Genomic DNA, 25,457 nt, shown 5'->3' on the forward strand with positions numbered 1-25,457 from the left:
TATCATAATATGTATATTATAAACCAACTGCTCAATATTACACGGTATACATCCTGAATATACAATAAGGTAAGTGAGGCCACTTACCTTATTGTATATTCCGTGTGGGCCGTATATGCCTATATAGATAGAGCCCACCTTAAATTAAAATGGTTTTTTTTAATAAACAGGATATGAAGTATGAAAAACTCACTCAAATAGGTTTCTCATTTATTTAAGTTTCTTCATTATACCAAAATAGTTATAAAAATATGACGATACTCTTGGAAAATATACCTTAAAAGTCCTATTATGGGCCTTATTGAACACTAGCAGTGTATTACTTAATCCCGCAAAAAATAATCATTTCGACAGTAGGTAATAACAGATTTTATTGTTTTTAACTTAAGAGTTATACATATACAAATAACAATATTTGATACTTCATAACAGGAGGATTTATTTATAATAAGTGAAAATAATTATTTTGGGCCTTAATAACTAAAGATATAAAAATTGTCTAGTTTACGCGAAAATAGTAGGTAACTAAACATAAATCTTTATTAGTTACAGTAGTATCATCTTTTAACATCTGGGGGCACGGCAGTGCCCCTGCCAAGACGATTAAAGCATAAGGGCACTATCTACCTTTTCTCGAAGCGCTTCGTCGTGTTTTGGAACCCTCATAACTTGGGGTTGGATTATACCAGATAAACAAAGTTCTCGGACTTATTAAGCATATCAATTGCACAGCTCTTATACTTTAGATTTTATTCATATCTAAAAACTTCGATTTCGTCACTGACTCACTCACTTGATGATCATCAATACCGGGTACTTCCTGAAGTCCTCTAAGAAGCTGAAATTTGGTATGTAAGATAGTTTTAGTACACAAACAACAAATAAATTCAAAAACTTGAAATTAATTTTTTATCCCTAAGGGGATGAAGAGGGGGTTTAATTTTGTATGGGGAATCAATAATCGCTGAACCGATTTAGTTGAAATTTGGTATGTAGATAGGTATTGTTATGGGGAAGGATATAGAATAGATTTCAACCTCAAAGTTTACCCTTACGGGGTGAAGGCAGATTTCAACCCCAAAGTTTACCCTTATGGGGTGAAGGGTTTATATAGGGAATCAGTAAGAAGTACATTGTGTAACAGATGCCCCCAGATACTTATTTCAGGATTTTTAATAGTAAATCACCCCCAACCCTTTAAATTAGGGCATGGAAGATTGTCATAAGCATCTTACAAAAAGAAGTGAAATCCCACTAAAAACTTTTTGATGTAAAATGTTGCCCAAACGAAACCACTGTCAAAAAGTTATCAGATCTCTTGCCAAGTTTCTAACTCTACAAGCCCTCTAACTTTACTAGCTCTACACCAAAAGTATGTGGCTTGGTCGTTTCGTTTCTACAAGAACTATTGTAAGTATAATACAAAAACCGCCCAAATGCGAGTCGGACTCGCGTTCCAAGGGTTCCGTACATTACACAATTTTAACAATATATTTTTTTTTTAGAGAAAAGTGAGTAAAATGTCTTTAAAAAACCCGTAGGGATCGGAAAACTAGGTACTTAAGTCCGACTCACGCTTGACTGCACATTTCTAATAGGTTTTTCTGGCATCTATAGGAAAAGAGCTAATATGTGTATTTTTTTCATAATTTTAGACCCAGTAGTTTCGGAGATAAGGGGGGGGGGAATGGTCATTTTTTGCGTATTTTCTTAAATAACTTCTAAACTATTTATTTTAAAATTATTAAAAAAAATATCTGAGGTTCTCACAATGAGCCCCTTAATTTGATATATAACAAGATATAGTGTTTTTTTCTTCTATTTATCATTCATCTCAAAAGTGACCCCTTTATTTGAATTTCTATTATTTACTTTACATGTATGTTCTTGGGTTATAGACTTACATGTGTATACCAAATTTCAACTTATTGGTGCAGTAGTTACGGAGCAAATAGGCTGTGACAGACGGACAGCCAGACACACGAGTGATCCTATAAGGGTTCAGTATTTTTCCTTTTGAGGTACGGAACCCTAAAAATAATGAATTTAGTAAATTTTTCACCTTATGCCCATGTGGCGGTATAGCAGGGGATCTAAGGTCCCCCACCTTGCATTTTGGAGACAAAGCAAACCGCTTGGAACAGGTGTTCCTGGGGGTGATCTGAGCTGATTAAGCCCGGTTGCCAAGAGGTGCCCCCCAGCAGGTGGGCAGGGGAGGGGGGGGGGGGGAAAAGTGCCTCCGGCGCGCCTCACTCTAAGCTTTATATCTGCATACATCTCGCTACTATATCAAGTTTGGTGTCTTTTTCGTGTAATTAGAGGACGAAGAATTCATTTCTGTGACTAAATTATCACTCACTCATACAAAAAATTCGAGAAATTCAAAATCCAAAAAAAAAATCTCATTTTTTTTTTCGAAAATCCTCTACGAAATTTAAACTATGAGGTTTTGCCCTAGAAAAAAAATACCTGTGAATAGCCCAGTTACCCTACTATACAAAATAGTAAACTTGTCTATCATTTTTTTTCATAACTTTGTGAAAAAAAAATGTTATGTGTCGCGGGACGTACCTGCATTGTAAGAGCGGTATGCAGCGTTTAGGATTTTTAAGTATGTTTAGATGATTTCTGATAAGCTGTTATTCTTCTGGTTGTAGATTACATCAATAAATTACTTCTGGACGTGATATATATACAAATATAAATTAAATATATAAATAGAGATGTTGGGAAAACTTTCGCCAATAGAGTTAAGTATTATAAATGTGATAAAATTAACATAGGAGATGTTTGGCAAAACATGCTGGTTAAAATAAGATATATATTGTTCGCAATTGCCACTACATGCCCATTGGTCCGTGCATTTTAATTTTTTTTAACGCAGTTGCACCTCCCTTTCCTCCCCATTTTGTTTTGCAGCGGGAACGAATAAGCTCTAAACAAGCAGCAACCGCCGCAGGTAGGTTTGTACATATGGGCTCCCAATAACCATTTTGTTTGGACCAGCTCCAGTCAGCAGGGCATGGTAGGTGTTGCTGAGAGGCTATAATCTGTCCCCCAACATAGTCTCCTTAGTAAACTGCACGGAGAATATGTTTATGTGAAAGCGCATCTTCCATTGGAGGCAAATTCTCTAACTGGAGATTTTTTTTTTGTAAAAAGTAAAAAGTACTTTTCGACACTCATTTATTTACACACCTGATCTGAACACAGTAACAAAATGCATAGTATTAAAATAATGTCTAGGGACCAATTCACACCTCGTAATTCAAATCTGTTCAGATTTAACATTGTAAGACTCTTACTTGTCATACAAGACAATAACAAATTTTACCAAAATTGGCTGCTCAATATTGCCTCCTTGTTTACCGTATTTAAATCCCTCCGGAACATTACAAGGACCACTAAAACCAGGCTTGTCAGAACCCTCATATTTCTCATTTTTCTCTATGCTGCTGAGACATGGACACTAAGGGCATCCGAAAAACAGAAAATGAATGCACTAGAGATGTGGTGCTGGATCATGGACTGAGTTCTGGACCAATGCATCAATTCTTGAGGAACTTGGCATTAAAGAGCGGTTGCTTTCTACGGGCAAAACTCAGTACTCAACTTCTTTAGATACGTGTCTCGGCGAGATGGAACATCCACAGAACGTCTAGTTGTGCAAGGAAGAGTGAGAGGTGACAGGGCTAGAGGAAGATCTCTAATGAGCTGGACCGTGCAGATGGCCACAGTAAACGAATGCTCACGGAAAGCAGCTCTACGGGAGGAATGGCAACGTGTCGTTAAATGAGTCGCTCAAAAGTTTACATAATGGCCACGACCACTCTATCAAGAGTGTAACAAAGAAAAAATCCCTCCGTTACAGCAGCATATGCGCTCCAAGCTTGAAATAAGCTTTTTTTCCCCTTTCCACACAAAAAAGAAACAGTGTTGCAACCTAAAAAGGCGTGGAAGAATGGCAAGACTACTATCCTTTCTGGTCCTGTAAAATATACATCGCAGTACGAGGCAGCTCATCTGGGCAATAGGTAAAACTTTCTTTAGATATATTATTATGATTTTATTTGAAACGCATAGTAATATTATTTATTTTACAGGACCAGAAAGGTCAGAAGTCTTGCCAGTCTTCCACGCCTTTTCAGGTTGCGACACTGTTTCTTTTTGTGTGGAAAGGGAAAAAAGCGTATTTCAAGCTTGAAGCCCATATCCTGTCATTCCTGCCGTAACGGAGGGGTTTAAATACGGCAAACGAGGCAATATTGAGCAGGCATTGCCAATATTGTTATTGTCTTGTATGACAAGTAAGAGTCTTACAATAGTAAGTATGGACAGATTTGAATTACGAGGTGTGAATTGGCCCCTAGATGTTATTTAAAAAAATGCATAGTATTTTGTTACTGATTTTAGATCAGGTACAATTACGAGTGTAAAAGAGTGCCGAAAAGTACTTTTTACGAAAAGAAATCTCCGATAGAGAATCTGCCTCCAATGGAAGATGCGCTACATACGTAGACATATTCTCCGTGCAGTTTACGAAGGAGGCTATCAAAATAAATCAAATATCATTTATTATCAGGCAACTTAGGCCTATAGATACATACCTTATAAACTAACATACATTCAATAGTAAAATCTTATAACTTAAAAATTATTTCGGCGAAACGGCGGTTTTCAGTTTTGTCGCAATGATTTGGTCTATGTTTGGGGACAGATTATAGCCCCTCAGCAACAGCTATCATGCCCTGCTGACTGGGGCTGGTCCAAATCCAAATAAAATGGTTATTAGGAGCCCATATGTACAAACCTACCTGCAGCGGTTGCTGCTTATTAAGAGCTTATTCGTTGCCGCTACAAAATAAAATGCCCACTGCGTTAAAAAATCTAAAATGTACGGACCAATGGGCTTGTAGTGGTAATTGCGAACAATATATATCTTATTTTAACCAGCATTTTTTGTCAAGAAACATCTCCTATGTTAATATTATCACATTTATAATTACTTAACTCTATTAGCGAAAGTTTTCCCAACATCTCTATTTATATATTTAATTTATATTTGTATATATATCACGTCCAGAAGTAATTTATTGATGTAATCTACAACCAGAAGAATAACAGCTTATCAGAAATCATCTAAACATACTTAAAAATCCTAAACGCTGCATACTGCTCTTACAATGCAGGTACGCCGCGCGACACGAAACATTTTTTTTTAAAGAAAGTTATGAAAATATGTTTGACATGTTTACTATTCTGTATAGTAGGATAACTGGGCTATTCACAGGTATTTTTTTTCTAGGGCACATCCTCATAGTTTAAATTTTGTAGAAGATTTTCGAAAAAAAAAAATGAGATGAAATTTTTTGAATGTTGAATTTCTCGAATTTTTTGTATGGGTGAGTGAAAATTTAGTCACAGAAATGAATTCTTCGTCCTCGAATTACACGAAAAAGACACCAAACTTGATATAGTAACGAGATGTATGCAGATATAAAGCTTAGAGTGAGGCGCGCCGGAGGCACTTTTCCCCCCCCTCCCCTGCCCACCTGCTGGGGGGAACCTCTTGGCAACCGGGCTTAATCAGCTCAGATCACCCCCAGGAACACCTGTTCCAAGCGGTTTGCTTTGTCTCCAAAATGCAAGGTCCCCTTAGAAAACGGGACCTTAGATCCCCAGCTAGTAGCGAAACAGCCAAGCCACATATTTTGACTAAGGTGTAGAGTTAGTGAAGTTAGGGCTTGTAGAGTTTGAAGCTTGGCTCGACAAGAGATCTGACAACTTTTTGACAGTGCGAGTCTTATGGTTTCGTCTTAGCAACAATTTACATGAAAATGTGTTTGGTGGGATAATTTTTTACAGTATAAATATTTATTCGTAACAAATAAGTATTATCTTTTAACATAATTTTGACAGTACATCTGGTGCTACATTACGACACCGGTGCTATAATAAGCACATTAAAACACTCCCTTTGGCCGTGTGTTAACATTTGTCACTCGTTGCAAAATATCTATTTTTCGCACTTCTATCGTAAATACCTACCTATGTATTAACAAAAAAAGTCACTTGTAAATAGTTACTGCCTTTAAAAAGTATAAGTGCCTCAATGTTATTAGACTTTTTGATTCTATAAACGTCTTTAGGCCAATAAAGCAAGTGATAAATTATTAGAGTTAGACCAAGAAAAGTCTGCAGCAATTTTGACAGCCCACGCAGTGCAAGTGTTATTTATAAGTCATAATTTTATAGAAGTTTCTTCAAATCGACCTTATTAATAAGGGATTAAAAATATTCAAAATTATCTTAAAATATTTTAATCTAATATTTCATCTCATACGTTCAATAAGGCCCGGGACTGGACCTTTTTACCTGCACTGACAGTGGGCCTTCTTAGCAACAAGTACAAATTCAGAATAATTGGGAATAATAGGGAGCAACTGTTATTTTTGAATGCTGGGTCTTGTTACCCGCCGGGCCTCATATGCCTGCACTTCACCTACCTTATTTGTTTTACAAGGGGAAAAGTTGTTGATTAACCGCTCGTGCTAATATTGATACCCAAACAAGCGAAACATTTTTTTTTATTAAATAGAAGGCAAACGAGCAGACGGATCACCTGGTGGTAAGCGATTACCGCCGCCCATGGACACCCGCAACACCAGAAGGGTTGCAAGCGCGTTGCCGACGCGCGTTTAAGATGGGGGTCTTTTAAGGTTTGAAGGTCGTATCGGACAGTTCATTCCACAGTTTGGCTGTGCGAGGCAGGAAGTTCATTCACAAATTCAAACATTCTAAAATTGAAGCACGAGCGTAGCGAGTGGTTCGTAAAATTGAACCTTGAGCGTAGTGAAGGTTTCGAGGGACGAAGGTTAAATAAAATTTTCATCACATCAGCTCGTAAAGGCCCTCTTGATTGTTCCAAACGGATAAGAAAAGTGGCATTTAATTTGATGCAAATTTTGAGTTGTTTCCGTAGGTAAATTGGATCAGTTGGTTGGTAATATTGACTTTAAAATGATAAATATCGTTAGTTTGAAATTGATTTTATGATAAAGTAAATATTATCGGAGATGATCGCTCTTAAAAATATATGTCGCTAGTCATTTATAACCTAAAAGCGCCAAATTACGCAAAATTATATTGAAATGACACCTGTGTATTGAATTTGAAGAATACTTTAACAAAGGTAGTTATTTGTATGACAATGCACCTAAAATAATTTTCAAATGTATCTATTATTTCTATACTTAACACGATAACGAATTCTACGTAAACGAAACCGCGGGCAATCCCTAGTACATATAGAAATAAATAAGGAAAGGTAAGTTTCGATTAGTGTACTGTGTAAAATAACTGTTTACCATTGATAATAATTTTATAAACGCTTTGCGTATTTTTAAGGTCACCGCGCTAACCGCTAGCCCGCGACCGTCGATCGCTGCCTCCTGCCCGGCGCACAGCGCGGCGCGCGAAAACGCCGCGCGTTTGAAATGTAACTTAATATAAGCTCGGAATGCATACTTACGTATCAGTATTTAGTGTCGCCGTGATTTTATATTTCTAATCTTTTGTGTGAGAAGTAAGATCTTTATTATGACCGTGTAGTATTAACTCTACAAACTTTAATTCAATATTGGCTATACTGCTTAACCAGAAATCAATATCTAGACAAGCACATTGTCTACATTTCTAACTTTTTACATGTATACTAAGTTGATAGGTAATATCGTAATTTTGCAATATCAGCTACTCTAATTCTGTATTTACATAATAATTCGTGTTTTTACGTTCACCAGAAAGCAGCTGTTCCAGATTTCTAAAAACCGAATATTGTGAATAAATTAAAGTGTTATTGAATATGTTAAAGTTTTTTGTAACTTTAATTTTATATTTACATAGTTATTTAGCAAAAATTGAAATATTTAAATATGGCCGAACGCTCCACCTAGAATTTTCTAACTTTTTACATGAATGTTATTTAACATGCTTACAATAACATATCAAAAAAGAAAAAACTTTAATGTTATCAAAACCCATTTTTGTTCCACCGCTGGTCTATAAGTATACTTGGTTCAAAAGGTCTCCTTAGCAGTCCAGGGAGGAATGCTGCAGGCATTATTTATGGGGACCTTGAGCCAAATACGATGCACGGTGGGTTATTTTAGGCTTACGAGAGGTTAGGTTTTATTTGGATTCATTGTAGATTTTTGTTAGGTGTAAATTGTAACTTTTTTTTATTAATTATGATTTATATAAAGTTATAAAGTTCATTGGTTAGAGTGTAATGTATATGATCCTAAAGAAACCATTCTGATTCAGACTGCACCAGCGTTACTGCTACAGTACAGCAGCGCGACATTGCTGCCGCAAACATAAAGGTTCTTGCAGCAACTTTGATTTTGTGTCAAATGGTACCTTTATCAATACGTTACACTAGGCCAAGATATGAGACACAGTGTTGTTGATACTATGTCTATAATATATGGGATTATATTGATATATTTCTAAATAAAATGTACATTTCTAGATCAGAAATCTCTGTTGTATTTCAAAATTGGGACGTCTCGAGAATATTTTTTGTTGTTTCCGCATCGTAGCTATTTTGTAAAGTTGAGCTACTAGTTATTTTACTATGAGCAAAGCGTATGGTACGTTTGATATATGCGATATCGTTATACGAATTTGATATTCCAACCTTGACACTGGCAAAATGGTGCCCACTTTATACATAGAAGCTGTTAAAAAAAACTGAACTGAACTCAGAACAAGAAATTAAAATCGAAATCGGGCTACGAGCTCGAAAAGAAAATAACTTTTTAATCCTGTACGAGTCGGTTGTGATGATCCAGGTGCGATAGTGAATTTCTCTACAAACTATTCTATAACGAAACTAGATTTAGGTAGGTATGTGAGCGTTATGCCTCGTTAATGAAGTAGATTGGATTAGAATTCGACTAGGATTAGACTGTGATAATTAGAATACAAACTCAGAGATTCCCTCCGGTTACAATGAGGCAGTATTCACCCTGGTGCCACTACAAGAGGCAGCAACAGCGTGCAAACGAGACAAGCATAGCGCTATCTCGCTTGCGCACCATCACAGTATCAGCCGGCCTAGCCATCGATATCGCTTCGACAACGAAAAGCATTATGTCTCTCTATCACTCTTCCATATTAGTGCGACAGTGACAGTGGCATCTTGGCTACGCGGGCGCGGCCAGAATGCGGCGCCAGAGTGATAGCCGCGCGCGTAAACTGTTTTCTGCGGTCGTGTTGTTGAATTCATTTATCTATTGAATACCTATAGTCGTTATTGGAAAAAAACTCGTAGGAGAACGTATAAATAAAATACTCAGTTTTAAATTAAAACGGGTAAATTGAAACCGGTTAACGGTGCATTCAAATAAATGATTCAAGGTTATTTCGTTTAAATAATTTCAGGTGGAAGGCATTTATTCTACCTATAGTACCATGCTGATGAAAATACCGTGAGAATGCTCAATTAGTATTTGATAGGAAAATAGTTCTAGGTAAATGTCGAATTTATGAATACGAGTAAGGTATGTTGGCCAGGCCGATATTCGGTTTGCTTCTCGCATTGCTGCTAGTTGAATGACATTGGGTTGAACTAACATTGCACGAAGGTAGGTTTGTGTTTCGGAGAAACACTCGGGTCATTAATTCTCTGAAAACATGTCCGCGGTTGCGTCTTATTGCCACGACTCTTTTCATTCATTTCGTATATGTCGCGGCTATTAGATCGGATATATACTTATTATTTGAGAATGACCTTGCCACACCTTGCATATTATCTTTCTCTGACGTAAAGTAGACAAATAAATATATTTGAGATAAGAACTAGGTACGCATGTTAGTAGCTCTGGTAGCCTAGCGGTAAGGGCGTGCAACTTTCAATTCGGAAGTTGCGGATAAAAACCCCGACTCCTACCAATGTTTTTCGGAACTGTGCGATAATATCATTTAATACTTACCCGCCGTTTTTCAGTTAAGGAAAACATTGCGAGGAAACCGGGCTGATTAATCCTTATAAAGCTTAATTATTCCTTATCTGTAATGTTTTATAATAAATCCACTTGCTGCCGACACTGTGTATTTATTTAAAATAATTTTAGAATAACTTTTACAAATTAATGTCTTCAAACAACAAGAATCTATCAGTGAGTCGACTATCGCTAACCACAAAGTTACCCAGTTCATTCTTCTTAAACTGCGTCTGTACTTAACAAATGCCGCTTGCTGTCACTGTTACTTTCACATGTATTGAGTCATACTGAGTCATTCAGTCTGTAGTTACGTTTCGTTGCATACATTACACTATCTGGGTTGGAACGACAGATGGCAGTCGTTTTAGTAAAAGCTAGTATCTACGCCAATTCTTGGGATTAGTTTCCAAGCGGAGTCCAGGCGCCCATCAGCCGTGGCAAACATCCCTGGCAACGTGAAGAAGATGATGATATAAAACTACTAGTAAATTCCTTGTGCTCATATGATTCATTTTGTCCAGTTAAATACTTTAAAGTAAGGTTGTACGGTAGAGATTGCCCTATGACTATGACATTAAGTTCGCCTTTTATAGAGTGTGTTCTCTTATGTGCAATAAAGATTAAATGAATAAATAAAGTACCTACAGTCGGCAACAAAATTTGAAAATATGTATTAATCATTCTGGTAGGTAAGTCAATTGCGCGTCTGCAGCGCGACTATTTTTATGAATTGCTTTCAGTTTGGACAGACTACGCGTGCACGCAAAAAATCTACAGGCACATTTAAATCTATCTGAAACCGACAAATTTCCCAAGAGAACCTTGATCATGTAACTTAACCCAGTGGCCTGGTTTTATTTCAGGCAATAATGCTATATGTGACGGAACAAACACTGGAACTAACACTATATAAACAAGTTCAACAATAGACCGTATCATAATAACTTTTTAGGCCCCGGGATCCTTTCGAATAACAATCCACAATATCGTTGTTTACCTTTGCATTCGCACATCTCACAAGTACGCATTCAAATATCGACTCTATTAGGGACACGTAAGGTTTTAGTTTCAAAGCATAGACAAGGGAGATATTGCTTAGGTCAAATAGGCGATATCCCGTTATATTGCGAATTGGAAAAACAGCTTTAGGTTAATGTAATGTCACTTGAACGACATGCGATTAGTACCTATGTTTATTTCGTATAATTTAAACAGGGTGAGGAGCGGTGAGGTAAGTCAAAAAAATAGGAACCAATTTGCCAATAGATGGCGCTAATTCACGCTTTTGGTCAAAAGTCATTACTATCATTGTAGGGTAGGTGGGAGTTTCACTCAAACGCCAATGTCAACGATACTTTTATTGACTATGAAAACTTATACATATAGGTGCATACATTTATGGGTTCATACAAAACTGGTTACTTCCTATCTAACTTAATATTGAATAACTGACGGCAAGGTTGAGCACGCCTGTTACCGATGCAAATTGCCAAGGGACAGTCGGGAACCTATCGCCAAGGCACTAGCTAAACCTAGGGAGGTCAGGGAGAAGACTGCAAGTGGCTATCGAACTCCCGACCGAGACTTGAGACTAGCCAAAGGACAGAGGTGTACCTATCGCTAAGGCAGTCGCTAGCTAAGTGATCTGATGCGGCGCGGGCTGCGGCTTTTATACCATCCTGTCGGCGATCGTCGTGCGCGCTCGGTGCTCCTCGGTGGCTGGCCGGTGTGACGCAGTATTGTGCGAGCGAGAAAGTATTCGAGCCCGCGCGTCTGAGAATTAGTATTGTTACATCATTAGTTATATGAACATATTTAAAGAAAAGTTTGGACGGAACCCTCGGTGCGCGAGTTAAACAAACTCGCACTTGACCGGTTTTTTTAATATTGTTCGAAATTGAAAAATTAGTATTTAATTTTGACAAATTTGATCATGACGTGTATTTTTATTAACAAAGGGATTATTCGACCGCGTACATAAAGACAGACATGAAAATAAATCGCCCTACCGCTGAAACCGATTGTAAATTAATGGCTGCACATAAATCTAGGTCTCTCGAACAGATGGAATATTTTATTGGTTCTAAAAGCCGCTAACTCGTCAACAAAAATCCTTACAAATTGACCATCCGTATGTGTTTGAATGTTTTCGGCCGTGTATACAAATAAAAACGTAAATAAGTGGAGTAGATACTTGTCCAGTAGCGACATGAGACGATGAAAAATGAAAAGAAAAAAAACCGATCGCATATAATTTATGTACATAATAAATATATCCTTATCCTTTCGTATATAGTGAATTAGTGATGACCATGACCATATTTCAGGATTCTGTAAAAGTATTTACAGTACATATGGTCCTATTTTTCCGCACTAGTAAAATAAAATAGCACTTTTCGTGCGAAAAAGTTTAAAGGGCCATATGTACTGTAAAACGTTGTACGATACACGTGCGAATAGATAATTCGCAACTCGTGTCGATTTAAAACACTCCCTTCGGTCGTGTTTTAATTTATCGCCATTCGTTTCGAATTTTCTCTTTTACGCACTTGTATCGTAAATAACTTTACTATTTTGTTATAACTGTTATAAGTTATTAACTATTTACAAGTGCTCAGCCGATTTTCATGATTACGGTGTAAGTAAATTAGTTTTTGGGAAAAATTTCATTTTTGGTACAAGCTTTTGTCGCGACTGTACTTTTTTTTCCACAGGCAACTAATACTCATCGAGACAATTCTAAGAACCCCAAACACAATTAGGTTGCGTTGTTTCATCACAGAGTTCCTATGGCCACCTCCTGTCTCCATCATCAGATCAGCTCGATGGTACCATAATATTGCATTGTCATCCGATGTACACATGCATGCAAAATTTCAGCTCAGTCGGAAACCAGGAAGTGGATCAAATTTAACTTGCAAGATTTGATTACACACAGACAGACAGACAGACAGACAACGGACAGGTGAAAGTAAAAAAGGAGAATGTTGTAGTAAAAGTAGTCGAGTGAAATGTTTTTCAAACTTATTGCTTGTTTAAAAAACTAAATGCTGGTAATTTAATAATAGGTATGCGTATTATTTATCATTCCACGTTTCATATTTATTCAGTTACGCGCTAAGCTATGTAAGGATTTCTATTTTAATGTATGTTGTCTGAAACTGAACCCAATCTTAAGCAAACTGTGAGATACTAGATATAAGTAGTTATGTTTACTACCCCTATTGTCTGATTTAGTTTTGGTCTTTATTTAGATACTGTCGGCCCGATTGTAACTTTAACATAAGATATGGATTAAATATGTCAGTGTCTAAAGTGACGTCTCCTCATAGACTAGGAATCCTCTAGACCGAGTTTAGAGCAATTATTTCATGCAACCGATGATGCCAAAAATGCGGGGGTGCGCGGGACGAGGTGAGCGAAGTCCCGTGCCGTGATTGGTCCGTTCAAAGACACGGACGTCACACAAAGACACTTTCGACTCGAACATGGAGTAAACTTACCGTATGCGTGGCAGGGGGGGGGGGGGTAGCGAGACTATGCTCTAGTCTGGAGGATGTTTTATCCTCGTGCCGCCCACCATACAAAATTATAGCCAAGGAAATTAGAATCTTGTTGTATTTTCAATTGTTCGAAAATTTTACGAGACAGCTGAAATGCTACCTACTTTCTTTTTAATTAAGGTTGACATTCCATCGAAACTGAGTGTACATCCTAATGTACATTGGGCGGCACGAGGTTATCTGAGCGTGTCTTCAAATAAAAGCGTCACTTTTGACACTGACATATCTAATTCATATCGAATCTAATCGTAATATATGACGTCTTAAAGTTCGAATCAGGCTGTGTATGTATATAAACGTGTGTTTGTGTAACAGAGCAATCAAACGGAGCAGTCGCCCGCATCAATTGACGTTCAATTCTGTTCACGATATTAATCGCGTACGCAAATATGGGGTCAATGTCTGTCCAAAGGCTACGTTGGACAATCGTTGCCATATTTTCAATACCGAAGAAGGAACATACCTAATAGCTTAGTTTATGTAACACAAATATTTTATATCGGCATACTATTGCGCAATTGCGCAATCTACTACTCAATGATTCTAATTTTGTTCCACACCTCATTTTTGTATTATGTTAGACTAGCTGTGCCCGCGGCTCCGCCCGCGTGGAATTCGGTTTGTGTCAGTAAGCTGCTAAATATATAAAAAATAGTAAATTACATTACGCTATATTTTTTTATTCAAAAAATTATAACATTTATAATTTCCTTAAATCTTATTGTTTCATACTTTTTAGAGCGCGATTTGTAGTAGTCCGACTACGCCCGACTCTTTTAGTATGAGAAAGTCGAAGTCGCCTAGCTTTGGACCGCATTCAGTGCGCCACGTGCGTCGGGCTTAGCCCGATGCTTTGAGTATGAGGGTGCCTTCGGCTCCCAACTTTGGCAAGCGTACAGCGTGTCACGTACGTCGGGTTACGCCCGACGCTTTGAGTATGAGGGAGGCGCCCGGCTTTGGAACGCGTTCGTCGGGCTACGCCCGACACTTTTAGTATGAGGGCGCCAAAGGCGCCCGGCTTTGGAACGCGCACAGCAGCGTGCTACGTGCGTCGGGCGTAGCCCGACGCTTTGAGTATGAGGGTGCCTTCGGCGCCCAACTTTGGCAAGCGTACAGCGTGTCACGTACGTTGGTCTGCGCCCGACTCTTTTAGTATGAGGGCGCCGAAGACGCCCAGCTTTGAAACGTGTACGTTACGCCCGACGCTCTGAGTATGAGGGCGCCGGAGGCGTCCGTTTTTGGAACGCGTACAGCGTGTCACGTACGTCGGTCTACGCCTGACTTTTAGTATGAGGGCGCCGAAGCGTTTTTTTTTGGTAAATTGAGTGAAGTTCATTGCCGCATTACAGCTGAGAATGGAAATCAGTTACATAATTTTATCTCGAAAATTCACAGTGCCGCAGAAGTAATGTTGCAACAGAGTACCTAATGCTGCTGCAGTCGCCACCCGAATGTCACCTTTATCATATCTTAGGTTAGAATGTAATTGAAAACGCGAAGCGAAGCGAGCGCGAAATTTTTTGGATATAAAAACGCAATTTGATAGACGGTTGTACATTTTTACTTTTAGTATGGAAATCAATCACATCATTTTATCACGAAAATTGACAGTGCTGCAGCAGTAACGTTGTAACAGAGTAATGCTGCTGCAGTCGCCACCCGAACGTCACCTTTATTATATCTTTGAAAGTGATTGAAAACGCGAGCGAAGCGAGTGCGAAAATTTTTCGATATAAAAACGCAATATGATAGACAGTTGTACATTTTTACTTTTAGTATGGAACTCGGTCACATCATTTTATGACGAAAATGACAGTAACGTTGCAACAGAGTAATGCTGCTGCAGTCGCCACCCGAATGTCACCTTTATCATACCTTATAAAGTAATTAAAAACGCGAGCGAAGCGAGCGCGAAAATTTTTCGATATAAAAAACGCAATTTTACTTTTAGTCCCAACCAGGCGCGAATCCAGGATTTCATACAAAGAAGGAATGGGACAGTTTTCTATCAGCTTAGCTTCGCATAGGGCTCGATATTTAAGGGTTTCAGCGAGGTTGTTTTCATGCATAAAAGATGCAAGAAAGCAGAGTTTGGAATTGACCAAGAGAATTGAATTGGCGAAGTGTGAGCAAGGCAGTAGGCCCAGCTGCGAAAGAGGAAAGCTTGGATCCACGCCCAAGTGTAATTAAGGCAGAAGATCAACTTTGCCGTAAGGCAGAAGGCCTCGCATAAGACCTAACGTCGAACCGCAAAAGAGTGAGAGAGAGTGAAACCCAGATAAATAAATATATACCTACATACAAACACGAACGCTGAAAACACAATACACACTCTCTCTCTCTCTTTTTTGGGTAGTCGTGAAAAAGATGTCACTGTACAATGAGGGGTAATTAATTTACTGTCGTTTAATTTTGTTGTATATTATTAAATCGACATAATTATTCAATTTAATTTGTTGATGTCCGTACCCCCTCATCTAAATCTAATTTGGCAAAAACCTTCCTCGGTGGCTATTCATGTCAGTACGTATTAAATTCAGCGCCATCTGTTAGTTTACCAGGGTACTCAATAGTGGTAGCACATATTTGGCTTCCCTTTATCTTGCATAATATCGATTGTCCGAAATACACTTCGCATAGCAGGTTTCGCAGAAACATTTTTAACCGAATGATACTTTTGCATAATTGTATAATTAGCATAACTGTCATGTCGCATAACATTCATTTGGCAGAATTTTGAATAGGAGAATACTACTATCGTCGATTTTACATACGCAGAATTGTATGTAGCATAAATTACATTCCACCGAATTTCTTATGGCATATTGCTCATATTGTAGACTTGAATTTCGCAGAATGTTATGCAGCAGAATAAAAGTTCTGCCGAAATTGTTACCGCATAATACTCATGTCGCTGACTGAACCTACACAAAAGGAATTGCTGCCAGAACTACAGGTTAAGTTAGGTTAGAACTGCGACCCCTACATAAAAGGAATTGCTGCCAGAACTATAGGTTAGGTTAGGTTACAATTGCGACACCTACACAAAAGAAATTGTTGCCAGAACTGTAGGTTAGGTTAGGTTAGAACTGCGACCCCTACTCAAAAGAGGGTGCGTAACGGTCCATATAACAACTTTTGATATATTTTTAGTCGATATAACGATTGAGGGACATAATGCACTTTTGCTATAACAATACATGGTATATTCTTAAAGAGTCTAACTATCGTCAAGTATAATGAACTTGTAATATAACAACTTCTAATCTAACATTAACAGCGTATATAATAAAGTTCGATATAACGCTCAGTTGGCATAATGTAGTACTGGTATAATTTGTAATATTTACTACTATTATAACAACCTACGTATTCGAACTTAAGGCAGGTCTCAGTTAGGTACGACGACGAGCGAAGCGAGGAGGAGTGTTAGGTAGAACTGCGACCCTACAGCGCGCGAGCCGAGCGAGCGAAGCGAGCGTGCCGCGGTAGCGGCCGGCGAAGCGCCAGAACCGACTTTTTTTATTATAACCTCAACTTATTATTATACATTTGAATACATTATACCATAAATACTTATAACAAATATTCATTATATCAAGTAAACGTTATATCGAATAGCTTTTATATCGATTAAACATTATATCCCATGAAAATAGTTATATTTCGGCGAGAAACTAACTATCCATCAAAATATTATTCTCATCAACAGTATGCCAATGAATTATTCTGCCTAAGGAAATTGTGCGAAAAGACAGTATGCCAAGTACATATTATGCGACGCAATTTTCGGCAAAATAATTATTCGATTATAGTATTATTCTTCAAATTGAGATTATGCCATTGCATTATTCTGCTTTACAAAATTGTGCGAAACAACAGTATGCCATGAAACTTATGCAAAAAGTAATTCTGCGAAATGATGATTCTGCCAAGGGTTGCTATGCGAAAGTAAAATATGACAATAAATTTTATGCAACATATTAGTAATCCCGATTACTATTAAAGTATTACTTCGCACCATAACATTGTCGGATTCGTCATGCTGCAAGAAACGTGTGAAGCCGCACACGATTTCCTTGATTAATTGAGTTGCCGTCGTTTCCCCATTGCTGTGGTGAGTGGAACGTTCAATTCCGTCACTCAATTGACGGTTACATCACCCTTTTCCCGTTGCATGTACAGTCGAGTCCTGAAATGCTGCGTAGATTTTATGTTGTTCTACGTTAAAATCAGTTTTATAAATATGTATACAACCTTTTTCCACTTCCACAAACTGTGAATGTAATAAAACCTTCTAACCGTAAACGAAACAGGAGTCACGATATAAAAAGACTGGAAATAAATTCCAGGAAACTATTATTATAAAACTGTATGTATTATAATACAGCGATATAGTTTCATTACCTTAAATTCTGACATTTCAGCTGATTTGGACCAGCCGTAGTCACGGAAAGACTGACGTCCCAGCAAATGTCAACGGAGATATAAATAAAACAACACTGAACTATCCGAAAATGGTTAGTCGTGGTAGAACCGTTTATGTAGGTAATTAAATGTGTACAAAACACGAGAGTTTAGTGTTATATTATATTAGAATAAAGAGCAATTTTGCGAAATTATTCGGCATCTGATTGATCCGTCTATCGAAATGAATGTCTCCTTTAATTGGACAGCTCTGAGTAAATCTTACTGAACCGTCCGAATCCGTTCATATTGATCACTGTGATGCTAGTATGTTTGGTAAAACCAATTTATTGAACTTAGTTCATCAAAATATCCAAGGATTTACCTGTAAGGAACACGAAATTGATTTGTTTATACAGTACTCGAATATTGACATTCTCTGTATAACTGAGCACTGGCTTAAAGATCATGAATTTATGTTTAATTTCAATAATCATAGTATAGTAAGTTCATTTTTTAGGAGATCTTGCAATCGCGGCGGGTCATTGATAATGGTAAAACATAATTTAAAAAGTAAGGAGCGTAAAGACATTGTTGACATGTCAGTGGAACGCCTTATAGAACTTTCTTGTGTTGAATTGGAACAATTTATAATTATATGCGTGTACAGGCCCCCATCGGCAGACTATAACTTATTCGAATCGGTCATAGATGAAGTACTTAGTAGTGTTTTTGGAAGTCATAAAAAAATAATTGTATGTGGTGATTTCAATATTAATTTGCTAGAAAATTCGCCATTATGTGGAAGGTTACTAAATACTTTTAAATCCTTCAATTTAGTCAATTTATTTTGTGAACCCACTCGAGTCACAGCAACCAGTGCTACATGTATAGATAACATCTTTAGTAATAATGACGCGATTAGTAAATCTGTTATTAACAACCTAAGTTCTGACCACTGTGGACTAAAAGCTTCTTTCAGCGGGAAAACTGAAGAAATTCCTCAAGATACTTTGTGCAGGCCGATTTCCGAAAGTCGCCTAGGTTTATTCAATCGTAATATTACTAAACAATTATGTTGTCTTTCATGTACCCAGGAAAACCCTGACTGTTTGAGTTCCGAGTTGTTTAATTGTATTAAAAAGGAATTTGATGCCTGTTTCATTCAGAAAAAGGTGCAAGGCAAGGCTAAGACTAGATTTAGCGACTGGGCTACACCGGATATTCACGAGAAAAGACGCCGGCTCTACGACTTATATGATTTAAAGGCAACTGATAAAAGCCCGGAATTTCTAGAGTACGTCAAAAATTATTCTAAATCTTTTAAAATGTTGTGTGTCGCCGCTAAAGCCGATTATTTGTCGAAAAAGATCCTAAATTCCAGCGATAAAGTCAAAACTGTATGGCAAGTTATCAGTAATGAAACTGGAAAACGTAAACTGAAGGATCCGCACTACAACCTACGAATTGCTGACACTTTAGTAAGTTCCGACCGTGAAGTAGCAGATCATTTTGAGCGGTTTTTCTCGAATATCCCGGTAGAAACAACAAGATCCCTTAATTCATCGCCAGACGTCGCTGAAGAAATTTTGAAGACAAATGTGGCAGAATGTACAGAAATCTTCAAATTTTCGTATGTCTCATCGAATATAGTTCTTAAGACTTTTAGGTCTTTAAATTTAAAGAAAACAGAAGATCTTTGGGGCCTGTCTGTCAAAGTATTAGATTCCATCATTGAGTCAATTACACCATACTTAGCTGAGATTTTCAACAGATGCATTGATGCTGGAATTTTTCCAGATATTATGAAACATAGCAAAATTATCCCTCTGTTTAAATCAGGAACGAGAACAGATCCCACGAACTTTAGACCGATTTCAATACTACCGGCATTAAGCAAAGTGTTCGAGAAACTTATTCTGAATCAACTATTGTCACATTTCAACAGAAACAAACTGCTTGATAGCAATCAATTTGGTTTCACCAAAGGTCGATCAACTACTGACGCCGGTGCGGTACTTCTAAAACACATCTTTGATGCTTGGGAAAAAGCTCAAGATGCTGTTGGAATTTTCTGTGATCTGTCAAAGGCATTTGATTGCGTTGATCACGAAAATTTAAAGAGAAAATTAAGCCGCTATGGGATAAAAGCTAGTGCCCTTGACCTGGTCTCATCGTACCTTTCGGATAGAACTCAGCGAGTAGTTATTAATGGAACTCAATCGGCGGGGTCCCCGGTAGCCCTCGGAGTGCCTCAAGGTTCAATTCTTGGTCCCTTCCTGTTTTTGGTATACATTAATGACTTACCAAAAGTTGTGCAAGATAGACATGATATAGTGTTATTTGCAGATGACACTTCCCTTATATTTAAAGTGGACAGAAAGGAAAATAGCTTCGAGAGCATTAATGACGCGCTATCTACCATTGTAAACTGGTTTACGGCAAACAATTTGCTTTTGAACGCCAAGAAAACCAAATGCATCAAGTTTACGCTACCTAACGTCAAGCAGGTAAATAACGGCAAGATTAAAATAAAAGGTGATACGCTGGAATTTGAGGACCGAACTGTTTTCCTGGGAGTCACTTTAGACTCCAAACTGCAATGGCATGCACATATAGGCACTCTAGCCGGAAAACTTAGTTCAGCAGCCTATGCAGTGAGGAGAATCAAACAGCTGACAAACGTAGAGACGGCCAGGCTGGTATACTATAGTTACTTCCATAGTGTTATGTCTTATGGAATTCTGTTGTGGGGAAAAGCGGCAGATATTCAGACAATATTTGTGCTGCAAAAACGAGCTGTACGTTCCATCTATGGACTGGGCGCTCGAGTATCCCTAAGAGAGAAATTCAAAGAAGTTAACATTCTTACCGTTGCATCTCAATACATACTAGAGAATATTATGTATGTTCGGAAAAACATCCACGAATTCAAGGTTAACAGTGATATCCATAACTATAACACTAGAAACAAACATAAACTTGCCGTGCCCGCCCACCGCCTCCGTAAGGTTAGTACGTCTTTCGTCGGGAACTGTACACGTTTTTATAACAAAGTCCCCACTGATGTAGTGAATTTACCACTTCACAAATTTAAGTCGCACATTAAGCACTCCTTGTTATGTAAGGCGTACTACACTGTAAATGATTTTATAAACGATAGAGATGCTTTTAAGCCGGTAGCTTGATTGGTTTCATTAGTATAATAAGAATTAAATAAATATTGTTTTTTTTTTTACACTGAATTAAATATGCTAGTGTCCAGTAGAATTGACACATGAGACAATGATGTTCTCGCTTGATTATATTGTTTAATTTAATTTTAGTTTTGGACACTTGGAGACCTTATACATCTCTAAGTACATATTTATTTATTTGATTTTTATTTTTGATTGTACATACTTACCTATATTTTTAATGTTTCTGACACTTAGAGACCTTTACATCTCTAAGTCAACTTAGGCTAGTAATTATGTGAAGCTATATTACTGTCTTTTTATGTAACATATGAGCACAAAATGCCGTGTCTTACAGCTACATGTTATTACTATTTTAATATTAATATAGGCCGGTAGCTTGAACATGTCATGCTCGCTTAAAAGTCTTTGCTTACGGTGGCGTTGTTGATCGGGTCGCCACTTTCCCGAATGAAGGTTGAGGGAGGCGATGGCTGAGATACGCGTCATACTCGTGAACGGGTGCTGTTTGTGGAGACTGGTCTGTTAAGCTAACACGAGCTATTATACTTAGTAACTTTTATTAATTAATTACAGTGAGACGCCTCATTCTGTTCTCGTATGTTTCTTTTCTTTTAATGAATGTATTAATTATACAGGATATTGACTCTTGGAGACCCTATACATCTCTAAGGATAACTTGATAAACTATATAATCTTATAGTTCTGACACCTAGAGACATTTACACCTCTAAATATTATAGATTTTTTGTGTGTGTTTTTTTATCTGTATTTTGTATGTAATTCGACATTAAGAGACCATATACATCTCTTAGTAATTGTAATACGTTAGATTGAATTGTTAGTTTTAATTTATAAAATTGTTGATGTTATTATTTTTGCTTTTATGTAAATTCAATGTTGACGTGTAAAAGTGCCCTTGTGGCCTATTTGCTGAATAAATGTTGATATTTGATATTTGATATTTGATATTTGATATTTGAACGATCCGACACAAAAGGGGTGGTCATAATCCCCCATTTTCAGCTCTTGCTTTATTCGGGTCTTTGTTTCTTAGGGATTACCTACTTAGTCCCGCGTCAAAACGAAGGCGAGACTTTTGAATAAACTTCAAATATGTATCTCTTAAAAAGCTGGTTAGTTAATATAATGTTAGGTACCTCTTTTTAATTTTGTTCCTTTTTGAAGGTAAATTTATTTATTTATTTATTTAAACTTTATTGCACAAAGTATATACAAAAATGTACAAATGGCGGACTTAATGCCAAATGGCATTCTCTACCAGTCAACCATAGGGCCAAACAGACATCTACAATTGGTGCAGAGAGAGAAATATACTTATTCAGTGAATAAAAAAAAAGCAAACTATACATATAAACTACATAAATAAATAAAATATATATAAACTACTACATATTTATACAATCAGTCCTTATTTTAATTATCGGTTTTTAATATGTATTTTATGATTTTTTGTAGTAAGTAAGTATTATCGGTAGAAATAACTGTATATATTTGTACATGTTTCACCGCCGCGCCGTATTCCTGTTATTTTAGAATTTTTATTAATAATACATTTCAAAATGGCGTTCTCAAGCCTGTGAGAAACAATCAGTGGTTAATTAAGTCAGATTGTACAGTAACAAAATCACCCACTACAGTGTAACTGTCAGCATTTAAAGCATTGGTATCACTACAGCCTGCTCCACAAAACTTGAGCAGCAAACTATAGTAAAGTACCTACCGCAGTAGTAGCTACGCTGACAGAGAAAAACCTTACTTTATACTTTCAATGTCTTTTGAGTAGTAAACTTTAAACCAGTAATAGAAAACCTTACCACGGCCTTACAAAGACGTTTCCCTTTATGGCCACTCCAGAAACTCCAGATAACAAACATTCCATATTTGCAACAGGCCATTATTTCCCATGAGCAGGATAATGGTGTCCTGGGCATTTTTGCTAAGGATGTTTGGAGCTCAAAACAATATGTAATTTCCAAAATTCCACGGAATGTAAGGGATACCAATCAAACAACTAACCGAAATCTTCTCTTGTCATGGCAACCACATAGAGCTAGAGTTAGACTAAGAAAAGTCTACAGCGATTTTAATTGCATACATACATAGTCCTAGTGTTATTTAATACGTCATAATACCATAGAAGTTTGACGTTTAAAATAACACTTGCACTGCGTGTGCTATCAAAATCTTTCCAGACTTCTGTTGCAGATCTGGGGAGACCCTAAGTATCCTATTTTATTTCTGGTAGCATTGATGTGCCCACACAAGACGGACTGTAAAATAATAACATTTTATATTAACGAAACGTTAATAAAGGTAATGAATTTAATTATTACTGTTTTGATAAGATTATTTTTAAGATGTTATTCATATGTCTATCTAATCTTTACATTTATTGTTGCTTCCTGTAACCCCAAAAATCATCAAAAGTCGGAGTAGATATCGTACCATAAAAAAGGAATGGCTAATAACCAGGTCTGGAATTCTGGATACCCTTGTTTCATTTTATCTACGGAGCGATGGTATCGGAAGTACAATTAACATTTTATTTGTATTAAACACAGAACTTTTCTGACCGGAGGGATAAACAAAGGGAACAAGGATTCGCACATCCTTTAAATGTCATCAAACCACATTCAACTTTAATTACAAATCTCGGCAAAACTTTCGCATCTTGCGCGTCTTTTGAAAACGGTAACACAAGAGACATGAGAAAGTTTATGAAGTTCTGGATACTCGGAATTCGCGGACAATTCTCCCCACACTCGGCTTTTGTGTTCTCGTCCGTTCTTGCGGACGTAGTATAAGTAGGGAATTCGCGGACCTTGTCCGTACGGAAAACTTTTGCCCCCAATTCGGGCACAATGTAAACTCTAACCATATTGCATGTTTGGACGAATTTGTTTAGCATTGGGTTCTCAAGTTTGTATTGAGACGGTATCCGCTTTTATCTCTTTTTCACTTGTTTGACATTACACACTAACGGCTCGATTCGGGAAATGAATTACGGCTGGATTCGGGAAATGCATAAGAGACTCACTAGATATGAAATAGTAAAAAATATGTGACGTCCCACGAAAAAGGTACCTTATGGCGGCTGGCGCCGCGATTCGGGAAATGAATTAGAGATTCACTAGATATGAAATAGTGAAGATATGTGACGTTCCACGGAAAAGGTACCTTATGGCGGCCGGCGTTTACGTCGCATAGCGCCGCAATAATTTTGGAGCGGCGTTAATAATAGCTTAAGCGTCAACCGCCATAAGGTACCTTTACCCGTGGGACGACACATATCCTTACTATATCGTATCTAGTTAATCTCTAATTCATTTCCAGAATAGCGCCGTAATACTGACACAAGTTAGAACTCGATGCGCGCCATGCCGTACATGTATTCTCTCGGCTGATACCTATAACACAAGTTTTGAATACGTACTTCTTCAAAGAGGATGACTGCCACTACGAGTATCAAAGTGGACATCACCGGCGATTTTAGAGTCAGCGTCCCCGTTTACTTCACTATTAGTAATTGCGATACAACGAGGCAATACCTACGATACGATTTCGCGCGTTTAAGTATTTGTTTTCAGATTTTTTATGCTTTTTATTCCTATGTCATTGTAGTCTTTAGTAGATTCTTATACCTTATTAACTAGGGAATGCAAATCGGTTATTTTCGGTTATTTTTTGTATGGAAATAATCGGTTATTAACCGAAACCGCGGTTATTTCCATACAAAAAATAACCGATTTGCATTCCCTATTATTAACGTAGTGTTCTCGTCAGAGCAGCAGCAGTCAAAGGCTTAGCTTAAAATGTCGTAGTAATTATTATTGGTTTATAAATACTAAAATATTTATAATACATGTAAATATTTTTTATAGGCAAACGAGCAGACATATCGCCTGATGGTAAGTGATTAGCACCCACACGAGAGGGGTTCTAAGGTAAGTGGGTTGCCGGCATTTAAGATAGAAGTACGCTCTTTTCTTGAAGGTGTATTTATCGGTCCGAAAATACTGCAGGCGAGAGTTTATTTCAGAGAAACGCATAGTTGAGGAAAAGATAAATTTTGTCGCGGAGATCATAACACATATATGTATTAATCTTGGTTAACACAAATTAATATATGTAGATATTTACCAAAATTTGAACCAGCTTCTTAGCCAGGGTGATTAGCAATTATTAAAGTATAAGGCCTTATAAGTTGTAGGAACGCTGAGCCTTAGACCGGTTCAAAGTTGACTAATTATACACTA

General features: G+C 37.4%; 1 protein-coding gene across 1 annotated transcript in view; it reads right to left on the reverse strand.

Moving 5' to 3' along the window:
- LOC134667871 (alkaline phosphatase-like) overlaps positions 1–25,457 on the reverse strand; it is a 136,650-nt gene that overhangs the window by 86,865 nt on the left and 24,328 nt on the right. The window lies entirely within an intron of this gene.

Source organism: Cydia fagiglandana, chromosome 10 (assembly GCF_963556715.1).
Source record: "Cydia fagiglandana chromosome 10, ilCydFagi1.1, whole genome shotgun sequence".
In the NCBI taxonomy this organism is placed as follows: Eukaryota; Metazoa; Arthropoda; class Insecta; order Lepidoptera; family Tortricidae; genus Cydia; species Cydia fagiglandana.